Source organism: Vombatus ursinus, unplaced genomic scaffold (assembly GCF_900497805.2).
Source record: "Vombatus ursinus unplaced genomic scaffold, bare-nosed wombat genome assembly UNPS02014793.1, whole genome shotgun sequence".
NCBI lineage: Eukaryota > Metazoa > Chordata > Mammalia > Diprotodontia > Vombatidae > Vombatus > Vombatus ursinus.
This window is the reverse complement of record NW_020954571.1, coordinates 21136497-21150730: the sequence shown is the minus strand read 5'-3', so window position 1 is coordinate 21150730 and position 14234 is coordinate 21136497. Positions and strand designations below refer to the sequence as shown.

At 41.8% G+C, this 14234-nt stretch overlaps 1 protein-coding gene across 5 annotated transcripts in view; it reads left to right on the top strand.

Annotated features, from left to right (window-relative positions):
• The window catches only part of CHD9 (chromodomain helicase DNA binding protein 9), a 247294-nt gene that overhangs the window by 18770 nt on the left and 214290 nt on the right, over window positions 1-14234 (top strand). The window contains exon 1 of one of the 5 annotated variants that reach the window (XM_027869721.1): window positions 10342-10391. The exons of the other annotated variants lie outside the window; for them this stretch is intronic. The gene's annotated coding sequence lies outside the window, so the exon portion shown is untranslated. Of the gene's footprint in view, window positions 1-10341; window positions 10392-14234 lie in introns of those variants that run through there. 5 annotated transcript variants of the gene reach the window in all.

The following is a 14234-nucleotide window of genomic DNA, read 5'->3' as shown; positions in this document are numbered from 1 at the left end:
GAAATGGTAAATATGAAGGGACTGAAGAATGGGAAAGGGAAATGAAAGTGGAAGCAGTCTGCTAAAAGATTGGAGGGGATGAGATCAAGGCAGTGGTTAGCTTAAGAAAGGACAAGGGCCACCTCTTCATCAGAGACTATAGTGAAGGAAGGAATTAATGGGGAATAATGTCAGAGAGTTGTGAGACGAGAAGAAGAGATAAAAGAACTCTTGGAAGAACATATTATGTACAGAGAGGTAGAAGTATAGAATATTGAGATGGAAGGGACCTTAGAGGTAAATAGTCTATTTTACAAATTTGTGAACTGAGGTTCAGAAGGTTTAAATGACTTGCTCAAGGAAGGACCTGTAGCTAGTAAATAGCAAAGCTTGGACTAGTACTCAGGCCTCCATATTCCTAATTCTCTTCCATCGTTCAGTCATATCACCCAGTACACGTGTAAAGAACAAAATAAGTCCCTTAATCTATTGCCAGTTTGGAGCATGTGAGCAACCATCATGGGTGCTATCAATGTTCTCTAGCATCAAAGTTTTAGGGCAGCTAGGTAGCATGGCAGATAGAATGCTGGCCTGTTCAAATCTGGCCTGAGACACTTACTAGCTGTGTGACCCTGGGCAAGTCTCTTAACCCAGTTTGCCTTAGTTCCTCATCTGTAAAATGAGCTGGAGAAGGAAATGGCAAACCACTCCAGTATTTTTGCCAAAAAAAAACCCAAATGGGGTCATGGAAAGTCAGACACAACTGAGACAACTCAACAACTACAATTATAGTTATACTAGAACTTTGTACCAGGGCACCAGTATCCCAAGGGTGATAGATATTTGCCTGGACCCTGTGGTCCTCTACTGGTCCATATTGTGTAGTATCAGGTTCTTGCTCCTTTCTTTGGTGCGGACTGCCATTCTCAGAGTTCCGTTGCCGTAGAACTGTCCTCCCAGAGCCCACTTTCCTAACTCCAGCACCTTTCTGCTCCTTTTCACGTGTTAGGAACCATTGACTGTGGCACAGCCAGACTCTGAGGAATGTTTAACCTCTTGTATCAGTGCTACGACACCCAAGCTGTTTTGTCTTCTGCATACCTGAGCTCTCCTACCCTACAGCTGAATTTTCCCCATCATTAAGAATTCCTAGTGAATGGCTCTGGCAGCTTCTGGAACATCTTACTTAGCAAAGTGAAATAAAGCAGTGAAATAAACTTCCCAGAAGTTCTTGAGAATCATAAACAATTGTTTGTCTGGGATAGTTTGGTTTGGGCAACTAATGGCTTAGTGCATAGCATGTTAGAACTTGTTATTGTTCAGTTATTTCAGTCGTGTCCAATTCTTTGTCACCCCATTTGGATTTGGGTTTTGTTGTTGTTGTTGTTGGTAAAAATGCTGGAGTGGTTTGCCATTTCCTTCTCCAACTCATTTTACAGATGAGGAAAGTGAAGCAAACAGAGTTGGGTGACTTGCCCAGGATCACATAGCCGGCAACTATCTGAAGCCAGATCTGAACTTGGGAAGAGGAGTTTAGCGCTCCAGGCCTATTGCTCTATCCACTATGCCACCCAGCTGCCCAGCATGTCAGTTCACAGTCATTAGAACTTGAGTTCCAATTCTACATCAGACACTTAGTAGCTGTGTGACCATGGGCAATTCATTCAGTATCAGTTTCATCATCTGTAAAATGGGGATAATAATAGCACCTATTTTGTAAGGAGCAAATGAGATAACATTTACAAAGCATTTTGTAAATTTTAGAGTCTTATTATTTATTTATATATTATTTAAATTATTTATTTATTATTTATTTAAATATTTATTTATTTATTATTTAAAGAGTTATCATTATAATTACTTAAAGGCAGGAGCTGAACTTAGATTTTAGACATTCCATCAAGCTGTATGCCCCCTGGTACCTGTGTAAATATTACCTTAGTGACTTGTTCCTGAATAAATAGATCTGGAAGGAGAGAATGGACAGAGAACATTCATTTGATAATTTGCCACACCTCAGAAACAATGACATAAAGCTGCTTCATGGGAAAGGACAATAGAGATCATTTAGTCTACGTCTGCAACTTTTAAATTTGAAAAAAAAAAAAAACCCTGAAAAAAAATAGTTTTAATTGCTTCTGGTCCCTTTAGCTTGACACCTCTCCCAGCCCCCCAACCTCCCTGCACACTTTGGTAATTAAAGAATATTCAATTATTTTATCTATGCAAAATTTGTATATGGACAGTGGTGTAGAAGCACCCCCTGTCCCACCACATTTTTTCCTGCAAAACCAATACTCCAAATTATAAAAAGCATCCAGGAGGCACAGTGAATCAAGTACTGGACTTGTACTCAGGAAGACCTGAGTTCAAATCTAGCCTTGGACTCTTAGTATCTTTGTGATCTGGGCAAATCACTTAATCTCTGTTTGCCTCAGTTTCTACATTTGTGAAAATGAGGATAATAATAGCCCCCTACTTTCCAAGGTTGTTTGTGTGGATAAAATGAGATAATATTTGTGAGGTGCTTTGCAAACTTTAAAATCATATATAAATGCTACTAGGTATTATGATTATGATTATATTAATATTGTTAAGTACAATCTTTTTTCCGACTCCTGATTTTGCAACACTCCTGCCTCTGAATTTTGAGCTAAATTTGAGAATTTGGTTCCTGATAAGAAAGAAAACCTCAACCTGTTGATCCTTTACAGGGGCTATTTGAATGGCTTCACTATGACTAACTCAATTAGCAGCATACAGGTGGGAAAGACTGGCCATCTGTGACTGGCCAGGAAACTGGCCCCTTTTCTACTGGTCTGTTTAAAAAGTTGAAAAGAAGTGACTAGTGACCTCCTTCATTCTGTTTTCCTTAAAGCAAGGGTCTTAACCTTTTGGTGTGTGTCGTGGACCCCTGTGAAAGTCTGATGAAGCCTATAAGCCTGTCTTGGAATAATGTTTTTAAGTTAATAAAATAAAATACATACAAAGGAAACCAATTATAATGAAATATAACTAGCAGATCTATATTTTAAAAATAGAACCCTTGCCTTAGAGAAACTTGTACTTTTCATTGGCTCAGGGAAGCTTCTGAAACACAAGGGGCCAGTATGAATTTAAGTTTTCTCACTGGTGAATTTTATATCATTTCAGGTGTTTCTCCTAGTGGCTAATGGTTCAGCTCTTCAAACCATTATCTATTACTGCAAGAAAAGGAATTCTAAAATATGTTAAGCATCCTTGTCTAGAAGAGGCAATGAAACATAAAAAAAATTATTATGAGTCTAAGTACAATTAAAAATGATTAAGTAATTTATCTTCACAGATGTTGATAGCCATTAGTGATCTGTGATAGAATACCTAGTGTCCTGATGAGTGAATTAATTTAAACAAGAATCAGTAGAAATCTGATTACTTTTTTTATTCCCCTACTATATTGAAAAACTTCATGAAGACAAGGAGTATAACTTATTCTAAACTTTGTATCTTTTCCAGTGCTGGATATAGTGCAGTGTACATAGTAGGGGTTTAATGATTTTTGGAAAAAGGAATGAATGAACAGGTAGGTCTTAAGATAAAGATATAGGAATGATAGCTTTTGCCTACACAAAGTAAATCTAAGTTTAGATTTAGCTGGCACAGTATATATTTGTTAGGTGTGTTGCAAATAAAATCAAGAGAGCTTTGAATCAATAAGACAGGTTTGAATCCATAATCATTCGCCATATCCAATATGTTGCCAAGTCCTGTCGAATTTCCTTTTGTCACATTTCTCTTCTGACATTGTCACATTGGTACAGGCCCTCTTTACCTCATGCCTAGACTGTTGCGATACCCTGCTGGTTGGTCTCCCTGTCACAAATCTCTCCCCTGTCTAATCCATCCTCCATTCAGCTGTTAAATTGATCTTCCTAAGATATAGGTCTGACTAACACCCCTTCTCCCATCTCCACTCAATAAACTCTAATGGCTGCCTATCACCTCCATGACTCAAAGTCCTTCATACTCTGCCTGCCCTTTCCCTTCACTCCCCCACCTTTCTAGTGTTTTTACATCTCATACTTCACCATGTACTCTGTGAGCCAGCGACACTGACCTCCTAGCTGTTCTTTGTATCCTCACAGATTAGCATGGGGCTTGGCATGTATTAGGCAGTTAACAAATAAACATTGACTCACTGACTGACTGCTAGGGAAAATCAGTTAGCATCTCTGATTTTAAACTATTATATAAAAGGAGTAAAGTATTAAAAATAGGGAACTTTTAGAAATAGAATATCAAGATGCAACATTTAAAATTATGCCAAACAAACATTAGTCAAATAAGGGAATCGTTATGTTTTAGGCTTTAAACTTTTTTTATATGTTAAATTCATCAATGCATTTGAATAATTTTTTATGTACCATATTGATAAATCAATGAACAAGTATTTAAGTGCCCACTTTGTACCAGGCACTATAATAGGACCTGGGGATACAAAGTAAAAAATGTACATATGTACATATATGTATACATTTCAGGGCATGGGGGGAGGACTCAGCCTGTGCTTTCAGGGGTATAGGAAGTTTCCTTATGGGGAAATCTCTCTACCAGTGTATATTGGCACTTGTTCTGCAGCTTATTTAGTCTTAGAAAGTTAGCCAGGGCACTGAGATGAAGTGACTTGAATGGGGGTACATAGCCATTATGTGTCAGAGGCAGATTTGATCCTAGGTCTTTCTAACTTTGAGGCCAACTCTATACCTGCTAGGTTATGGTACCTATCATATACAAAATCAGTATTTTCACTTTTCATTTCCAGCTTCTGTGGAAGAATCAGAGAAGAGAAGGAATTGATCCATATAAGGTAAAGGAAATTGTGTAGGTGCCTGGAGGTCACTATACTAGTGAAGTAAGTCAGAGGTTGAATTTGGGGAGGAGAAATTTGGCACAATTTGGGAAAAACTGAGAAAAAAGTTGCAGAAGAACCATCTCTTGGTCTAGGTTCTTGTCCAGATTCTCCTTCCAGGTTGAAAGAGAAGGCAGGATCAAAGATAGTTAAAGAAGATATAAAGGGTCAAGGAGGATTTAGGAATAGAACCAAAAAAGATAGATTCAAGAAGGGTAAAGAGAAGGTAGTTGACAAGACAAGACAATGTAGGTAAGAAAAGGTAAGTTAAGCAGATTTATAGAAAAGATCTTTGGATGAGACTAATTGGTGAAACAGACAGGAGACTAGTTCAAGCTGAAGGTCTTTGGTTGTGGAGCTGTTGAGGCAAAAAGGAAAGGACTTTTGAATAGGGCTTTCGAGTTATTAAGAGATGATAACTGTCTACAAGAAAGTTTAGCCTATGTTTGGGGTTGAGATTTTAAAATCCACAAGTAGTTCAAGAAGAAAAGGTTGGAAATCTCAACCGTTATATATATATATGTATATATATATATTTTTTTGGCTGGGCAGTGGGGTTAAGTGATTTGCCAGAGGTCACACAGCTAATAAGTGTTATGTGTCTCAGGCTGGATTTGAACTCAGGTCCTCGTGAATCCAGGGCTAGTGCTTTATCCACTGCGCCACCTAGCTGCCCCATCAACCATTATACTTATCCTGATATGCTATAGGTAACAACCCATCTATGCTTTCTCATCTTGTGTGACTTTTCTCAAGGTCTTTTAATAATTTTTTATAGCAAGTCAACCCTGGCTGGCAAGTTTTCCTCTAGGATTCTTAATGTTTTGTAGTTACCATTGCAATGCAGGGCCTGTTTCTTATTTTTTACGCTTGTTATATAATCCATCCAACTTCTTTTTCTATTTTGAATTTCTATAATGATAACCTTTATGTAACTTATTGCATTCAAGATGTCATTGTTAATATTCTGTGGTCTATTTATGCCCCAGTACACATCTTTCCATTGCACTTTGGGTCACAATTTATCAGAATTTGTGGAATTACATGATTCAGAGTCATATAAAATCACTGAGAGAATATTGGTATTAAGAAGGATTTTTGTTTCACAGAGACACTTGGAGTAGTTGAAAGCATTGTGTTCTTTTCCCAAATTTTAGGCCTACCTCATTTTTCATCTGTAAGTTTTGCCCAGGATAAATGTAGTGCTAGATGTAGAAGCTAAATGTAGAGGCTCAGTGGGCTATTTATCCAAATATATATTATAGTCTGGACAATAGGCATTCTTTATCCACTTAGTTTTGCCAGTGTGGATTGTTAGGTCTCATTCATTTGAGTTGTAAGTCTCATTTAGGAGGCTCTGCAATGAAATGGAGTTTGATGAACTTTTATTTAGCTTCCATTTTCCCTGCTGAGGACAATTATTTTTTGAACCATAAAGGTCAAAAGAACAAAAAATGGCTAATGTATAGTTGAAACCATACATAAGTAAGGAGATAATAAAAGAGCTTCTGGCTGCCCATGATTACAAATCACCAGGCCTGAATGAAATAAACTCCAGGGTACTAAAATAATTCCTTGACATGATTGACCAATGAAAGAATGTAGAGAATGGGAGAAGGGCTCCAGAACAAGAGAAGAACAAATATTTTAGTTCTCAAAAAAAGGAAGAGAGTCTGTAGATTAAAGGCTCATGAACCTAACTTGGATTCCCAGAACAATTCAAGACCACATCATTAAATGAATGGCTTATGACCATTCAGAAAAGGAAGTGATCACAAATGGTTAGCATGGCATCATCAAGAAGAGGTCATGCCACACTAACCCCATTTCCTTTTTTGTCAGAGTTAATAGAATGGTAGATCAAGGGAATGCCGTAGATATATTTTACCTAGATTTTGGCAAGGCATTTGGTAGTCTCTCATGTTATTCTTATGAAGAAGATAGAGAGATGAGGGCTAGATTAGGTGTGTTTATAACTGGCTAAGTGACAGACTCAGAAAGTAGTCTTTAATGAGTCTATGTCAGTTTGCAGGTAGATCTTTAGTCTATTGTCACAGGGATGTCTGGTTGGCCTGGCACCCTTTTCACATTTTTACCAATGACTTGTATGAAAGCATAGATGGCATACGTATCATATTTGAAGATGATGAAAAGCTGGGAGAGAACCAACATGCTGGATAAGAGTCAGGATTGAAACTACTCTCAACAGGCCAGAATTCTAGCCATTAAAAGGTTGGACTGCTAAATATGACAAACTTCAGTAGAGATAAATGCAAAGCCCTCTCTTGAATTTTTAAAAAATCACCTTCCCAAGTACAATATAGGGGAGGCATGGCTGAAGTCAGTTTATCTGAAAAAGCTTTGGGAGTAGAATGCAAGTTGATTAAGAGTTAATAGTATAATATGTTACAAAACAAAACATAATAATTCTGCATTTTAAAAAGCAGAGTGTTCACAATGAAGCAGGGGATAGTCTCAAGTTCCTCTTCCCCAGGAAGACCATATTTAAGATTTTAGGAAGGACATCCTACTCCAAGGTCCAGCCATAATCATCTTTCTTGCAGTTCCTTTTTCTGGACACTCCATCTCCTGTCTCTGCTTTTGTGATAGCTCCAGGCCTGGAATGCTCTCCCTCCTCACCTCTGTCTCTTAGAATCCCTGGCCTATTTTAGGAGTCTGCTCAAGCCACCCTCCTAAAGTAGGCCTTTCCAGGTAGCCTCAGCTGCTAATGCCTTCCTTCTAAGATCAATTTACACTTATTCTTTCTTTTGTATGTAAGTATTGATGTACACGTTTTCTTCCTCCTTAGAAGGTAAGCTCCTTGAGGGTAGGAACTGTTTTTGGTTTTTCTTTGTATTCTCAGGGCATACATAGCATAGTGCCTGGTATATAGTATTTCATGAATGCCTGCTGATTGATTGATTAAGTTCAAGATCATTCACAGGAGGATAACTGGTGGTAAAAGGCCTTAAGATCATGCCTTTGTGGGACTGGTTGAAAGACCTGGGGATATTTAGCCAGGAGATTTAGGAGGGGATGTGATAACAGCTATCCAGTACTTAAACACTTGTCCTACGGATTAAACTTGTTCAGCTTGGCCCTACAGATTCAAACTACCATTTATGGGTAGAAGCTGCAGAGATGCAGATATATCCATGGATAACAATTAAGGTCTTCAGAATGGGTATTCTCAGGGGATAGTGTCAGGCAAAACCTTGGTCAGGTTCATAGATTTTGAGCAGGTGGGACCTGAGAGGCCATTTAGTCAATCCTCTTATTGTACAAACGAGGAAACTTGGGCCCAACAATATTAGGTGACTTACCTAAGGTCACACAGTTAGCAAATGGCAGAGGCAAGATTTGAACTCAGGCTCTCCAATTAATAGAAATAAAGAAGATAACCTGCCAATGTGATTGTGGTGCAGTGGAAAGGATGCTGGCCATGAAGTCAGAGGAGACAAGGACTTGGTTTGAATCATGGCTTTTCTGCTTTGCTTGCTGTGTGATCATGAGAAGGAAGAGGGAGGGAATAAGCATTTACATAGCACTTACTATCTGTCAAGTTCTTTACAGGTATTATCTCATTTGATCCTCACAACAACTCTGGGAAGTAGGTACTATTATGACCCAGAGTCACATAGTTAGCAAGTGTCTGAGGCTGGATTTGAACTCATGTCTTCTTGACTCTAACCCTAGTGCTCTATCCTCTGTGGCTCCACCTAACTATAGAAACCATGGGCAAGTCTCTTCACCTATCTGGGCTTCCATTTCCTTCCTGCTAAATGAGAAGGCTAGATTATAGCTAAACTCCATTCCAGCTTTAAATCCATGATCCATTTGATCCTATGATCTTCAAGTTTCCAGGATACTGGAAGAAGTGTGGTGTAGGAGAAAGACTGTCAGATTTATTTTTAGAAGACTTAGGTTTTGGATTCATGCTCTGCTACTCCCTCTGTGACTCTGGATAGTTGTTTTACCTCTCTGGGCCTTAGTTTCTCTATTTTAAAAACAGTTTAGATCACATGATCTCTTAGGGCCCCTAATTTCTAAATCTTAAACTGGTACCAACGCCATATATTTGTTGCTAACAAACTTCAATGCTCTTTTATATATGCAGTGAGATCCTAGAGGCTTTCCTCATCTGTATGGTTGAATGCCAAATATTGTCCCAGAAAGGCACAACTGGATTGGGGTAATGCTCTTTGGAATAAGCAGGGGTAGGAAGCAGCATGCTTTAGTGGAGGCAGAAGCAGGAAACCTAGTCTGACTCTACTACTTTTATAGCTGTGACCTTGGGTCACATTTCCTTTTCCCAATCTTGATTTCCTCATCAGCAAAATAGAGATAATACCGGTGCTGCCTGTCTTACAAGGTTGTTACTCAGTTTGTAAGCCTAAAAAGTAGCACCTAACTGTAAATTTTATTTTGTTACTGATAATAAAGGTTGGTTGATATTACTTTCCTACACATAAGGGTATTTTTTAATTTTTTAAATTTAATGACCATTCGACAATTCTTAATGTAGATAACAGGAAGCAGCCAGGGTCCAGACTTCCCATTCAGAGGGATCTTTTTTGACTCCTGCTTCCTCAATACAGTATAGAGGGAACTGGGATTACCCGTTAAATTTGAAAATGTGGGCCTTAGTATACATTAGCACTTGGAAATGGAAAAATCTGAGAATGCAACTCATCCTGCACCGGGCCCATTTGCACCGCTCCACTAGAATAGGGGGGTGGCGGGTGGAAGTGCGGACCATGCCTGGGGAGGGGGAGGGGGAGGGGGAGGGGGCACACAGCCCCCTAAAGCCCGGATCAACTCGAGCTCTGGCCGGAGGGATGCATGCAAGGCTGTGGCCGCCCCGGGCCGAGGTCTGGCGGGGTGGCAGCCCCGTGCGCGCCGGCTGGGGTCTGAAGCCAGGCCGTGACGTGGCGGCAGGGCCGCGTCCGGGGCGGGAGGCGTCGGGGTGTCAGCCGAGAGGCCGAGCTGGGCCCTGACGTGGCGGATGGGCCGTGGGAAGAGGCGGGGCACGGTGCTGCACTGTGCCGAGCTCCGGCCAGAGGGCGCCCCAGCCCCGGCCTTCCCAGGACCCGAGACCTCCCAGTATGTGCTGCGGGGCGGCCCGGAGTAACCGTGCTGGGGATTGGGCTGGCGGAGCCGCGGCGCCTTGATGGAGCTGGGGCAACCCCGCCCCCTCATCGCCCTTCCCCATCCCTCCTCTGAGCTTGGGTCGGGCCTGGAGGGGAAGGAAGACTGGGATAAGGCGCCTCTTCTTTTGCAGCCCTAAATCTCCTCTTCCGCAGAAGCAACAGCCCTGCCCACTCGGGCCAATCAGCTGCTTGGGCACAAATATGCAAATGAGGCGCCTGTGCTGTCGGTGTACCGCTCGTTGGGGCTGGTGGGGTCGCGTTTGGGGAGTGAACTGGGCCAATCAGGCGGGTGCGTGGCGGCGCGGGGGAGGCGGTGCCCCTTCCCTCCTCCCTCCTCGACCCCGCTCTGACAGGGGGGCCTGGCTGCGCCGCCGGTAAGTGCTGCGGCCGCCGCCGCCTCCGCCGCCAACCGCTGCCAACCGCCGCCGGAGGGGAGAGCCGGGGCCCCCGCTCAACTGGTGGGGAGAGGCTGGAGGGCGGGGGGCGCGCGGGCTGGGGCCGGCGGGGGCGGGCGTCTGTCAAGCGGGTGGTCTCGGGGCCCCCTCAGGGCCAGGCGGCCGTGTCAGTCTCCGTCGAGGTGGGGGGCCGGCGCCGCCGGCGGCGGGGGGCGGCTTCGTCATGGCGAACCGAGCGGCGGTGAGTACGTGCCGCTGCCGCCGCCGCCCGGCCCGGGGGTCGGGGCCAGGCCGCGCTCCCGCGGAGGAGGTCCCTGGCTGAGGGGGTGTGGAAGGGGCGAGGCTGGAGGCTAGCGGCTGGCGAGGGGTCCCTGACACGTGTGGCTGAGGGCGCTGGAGTCTCCCGGGGCTGTCATGGCTGCGGGCTACTCCCGGTCCTCTGCCCGGGGACCGACCCAGACGCAGCCGCCGCCGTGCCTGTTGCACGGGTGTGTGATAGTGTGTGCGTGTGTGTGTGAGAGAGAATGAGTGTATGTGGTGTGGGGGGGCGGCGTCTGCCCCTCGCGCTGCGTGTTGATGGAGGGAGGGGGCCTTGGCATGCGGTTGCTTGGCCTCCAGCCGTATTCCCACCTTCCTTCGAGGGAGAGAGAGAAGCCCTGGGTCTTAGGCCCCGGGGTCCCCCAGTTCTCCCCCGACTGCTTTTTCTCCTTCCCGCCCCCACCCCCACCCTACCCTGGGCTCCTTCAGCCACCAGTTCCCATTCCTCTGTCCTTCATCTCCCTCTCGCCCCCCTCCTCCTCCTTTCCCCGGTCCGCCTTCCGCGGCCAGCCGTGACTCGTTGACTGGGTGTCCCGGGAGCACATCGTGCCCTGGGGCACCGGGCCTCCCGTGCTTTCCCAGGCCCAGGCTCTGAGGTTTCAGAAGAGCTGCTCTTCGGTGATACTCCGCCCGCCCCTTCCCTCCTTCCCCCGGTGGCAGCCCTCTCTGGGCCTATATTCATGCCAGCAGCATGGCCAGGTTTCCTCTCATCTCCAGCTCTCTGCGTGCTTGGTTGCAGCTGCTTCATGGCATTAGAGTAAAGGATGTAATGAGTGATTCCATGGCATCTCCCGATCTACATACCATCTTCAAAGCCTAGTATCTTCCTAACTAGTGGGCCCTTTCCTCAACTGCAGGTCAGCCTTGGTTGTTTTTGTTTTTGATTTGTTTTTGTTTTGCTTTTTTTAAAAAAATAAAACTTTTCGTCATGAAACCATGTAGAGGAGAATAAAAGTTATTTGAGACATGCTGTTAACACTTGTTACACACAATTACTTTCATAGAGGCCTTGGGTATGACACCTCTCCATTTCCCAATAGATGTGAGCCCACCTCCAACTTGTGCCCCTTCGAACATTAAATCTTAAGTTTTGTTAATAAAATTTCAGACTACCAGAATTTAGTTTGCCAATTTCTAAATAGTGCCACATTCACATTTTTGCCATTCAATTCTCCATGTTTTGATTAGCTTTTTTTATCATATTGAAGCAAAAAGATTATCTTGCCCTGTAGTACTTTCTAGTTGTCACCTATTTAAAGATCTGGTATGAGAAAGCATAGGGTTGTTGCTCTACACCTGTAAAAGACCTCAGACAACATCTGATCCAGTTCCCTCACTTTACAGATAAAAAACAAAACAAAACTGAAGACCTAGGGAAGTTAAATGATTTGTCTAGGATCACAGTGGTAGAATGCGTTAGAGATAAGATTTGAACCTAAGTCCTCTAATTCCACAGCCTACTAGTGTGCTCTTTCCAGTCTATTATACTGACTTACAAGACAGATTCTATTATGAAGGGATTTGGGGTAAAGAATATAACATAAGTTCAAATATTGAATTTACCTTTTATGTCGAATTTATAGAATATGAATATATGCACACAAAACCCCAGCATAGTGCTTTCTAGCTGCAGGTGTTCAATAAATATTTGTTGACTGCATATGAAAAGTATATTATACTATTAGTACTAGGATATCACCACACTAGCTGGGTGACCTTTGGCAAATCACTTCACTCTGAGGGCTCAGGTTCATCTATAAAATAAGGTAGTTTGACTAGGTAATCTCTTAGTTCCCTTCCATCTCTCCAACTTCTATGATTCAAACACCTGTTGATAAAAGCAAGGTACAGCAATACATTTATTTACCAATACATTACTTCTCTTACTCTTTTAAAAGTAATTATGCATTAAACAGACTATGCAATAAGTTATTAACAAATTTCTGCCTTTAGGGCTTATACTCTGAATTACTGATTTCATAAAGCTGATGTAAAATGTACTGGAAGAAAAATTAGTCGCTGTCAGATTTCTAATCTATCTCTAAGTAGTTTCATGGATAATGTGAGTTTTTAGCAGAAACTCATGAGTTAAGGATTGCTAAAAGGGATAAGATAAAAGATAAAATAGCTTGAGAGAAAACATGCTGTTGGGTTGATTCAGGGAAAGGAAAGGGAAAAAAATGAGGCAGGGAAGCGTAGTACAGTGAAAAAGAACTGAAGTGTCAGGAGACCTGAGTCTTGGTCCCAAGTCTGACACATAACAGTGTCAGCTTCAATTCAACAAAAAAGCATTTAGTGAATCTTAAAACAAGTTACTTAGGGACTTCAGTTTCCTCATTTATTACACAAAAGTTGGGGAGGGTAGTTAGAACTAGAGCATCTCTTAAGGCCTTCTACAACAGTAAAATTGTGTGATTCTAAGCACCTGTGGGTAAAAATGGAACAGAGTATTAGGAATTTGGGGAAAAAAATTGTTTGAATTTTATAAGGAAGGACAAAGTAAAGATTTTAAATAGACAAAATAGATGTAGAGAATGAAGGACTTTAGCATAATCTCAAGTGTATAGGTGAAAAAGCACAGTTAATTAGTAAAAGAGTCATTGTCAAGGCAAAATAATTCCTTGAACAAGATTTTAGTATAGTTATATGAAATAAAGACAGACATTAGAAATGGTAAGGTAAAGAGGGATCTACATATAAAATTTAAGAGTTGGGAAATAACAAGGAGAATATTGGCACTATAAGCAGTAGAAGAAAACTTCCTGGTCAAGTTGAGACATTTTAGTCTACTTTTAAAAATAAATTTTAATTCGTACCTTGTTTTTTACATCACATTTCTCACTGTATTCTTTCCCCCATTTCACTTCCCATTTTGGTCTTTTTATGCAATCACCATTAAATATTTAAAGACAAAGATGAATAAGAGAATGATAAACCTGAAAATCACTGATGTAAATATGATAAATTAGAGAAGGAAACAGTGTCTTTACAGAGATACTGGAGATAAGGAAGGAAAAATAATTAAAATCATGGGAAGCAGAGAGAGCAAATAATAAATCCTATTGGAAATAGTGGGTAGACTGGGAAGAATTAGCCAGATAAGTAATTGTTGTGATGAGATCCATTCAACTGCAGAAAAAATATCCAAGAGTAGTTTAAAGGGTAAAAGTTGAAGTGGTATTTAGTTTTCAGTTCAACAAACATTTATTAGTTCTAGAATCGCTGCCTTAGGTGAGAGCCTCACTTTAAGATTTGGGTCTCCAACCTGAAAGACTTAAAAAAAAAAAGAGGCACATAAAATTAATGAAAATAGTGATCACAAATTGACATTGCTTTCTAAATTATTAAAAATTTCACATAGCTGTCACTATGCCATTAGTATACCATATGGAGGATTTCATTGATAGTACAGTGATTTAACTACATTGGTTTAATTAAGAAATATAGGATGCTACATTCCATACAGTTTTATAAAAACTGTAACTCTTCTAGCTCTGCTACTGG